A 1,121-nucleotide genomic window follows, 5' to 3' on the forward strand; every position below is an offset into this window, starting at 1 on the left:
AGGTTTTTATAGGAGATTCATCAAAGATTTCTAAAAATTGCACATCCTTTGTGCAAACTGCTCTAGAATGAGAGTAAGTTCTATTTTGATGATGCTTGTCTTAGAGCATTTGGAGAGCTGAAGGAGAAGTTGGTTACTGCACCTATCATTATTTCACCGGATTGGGGACAACCGTTTGAGGTAATGTGCGATGCGAGTGGAGTGGCGCTTGGTGTAGTATTGGGTCAAAGGCGAGAGAAAATTCTTCACCCTATTTACTATGCTAGCAAAGCTCTAAATGTGGCCCAGAAGAATTATACTGTGACCGAACAAGAACTTCTTGCGGTGGTTTTTGCATTCGAGAAATTTCGATCCTACTTGCTTGGTACTAAGGTCATAGTGCATACTGACCATTCTGCATTGAGGTATTTGATAGCGAAAAAAGATGTAAAACCAAGATTGATTAGATGGGTATTGTTGCTGCAAGAGTTTGATTTTGTGGTAAAAGATAGAAAGGGAACCGAAAACCAAGTTGCCGATCACTTGTCCAGATTAGAGGAAGAGGCTATGCTAAAGCTTGGAGATAGGGCTGAAATTAATGATGCTTTTCCAGATGAACAGGTATTGGCTGCTTCTCATGATTTGATTCCTTGGTTCGCAGACTTTGCTAATTATTTGGCAAGCGATATTGTGCCACCCGATTTGTCTTTTCACCAAAGAAAAAAGTTTATGCATGATGTGAAGAAATTCTTTTGGGATGAACCTTATTTGTATCGTAGTTGTGCGGATGGGATTATTCGTCGTTGTGTGCCTGAGGTTGAGATGTTGAGTGTACTTGAAGCATGCCATTCATCGCCCATTGGTGGGCATCATAGTGGTATTCGGACTACGCATAAGATTTTGCAGTGTGGATACTACTGGCCTACCATCCACCAAGATGCTCATGATTTAGCCAAGTCTTGTGATCGTTGCCAAAGAGAAGGAGGAATTTCAAAGAGGCAAGAGCTCCCTATGAATCCTATACTGGTGATAGAATTGTTTGATATATGGGGCATTGATTTTATGGGACCATTTGTGAGTTCATATGGGATGAAGTACATTCTTGTTGCGGTTGATTATGTATCAAAGTGGGTGGAAGCAGT

This window comes from Solanum tuberosum, unplaced genomic scaffold (assembly GCF_000226075.1).
Source record: "Solanum tuberosum cultivar DM 1-3 516 R44 unplaced genomic scaffold, SolTub_3.0 scf00046, whole genome shotgun sequence".
Taxonomy (NCBI): domain Eukaryota; kingdom Viridiplantae; phylum Streptophyta; class Magnoliopsida; order Solanales; family Solanaceae; genus Solanum; species Solanum tuberosum.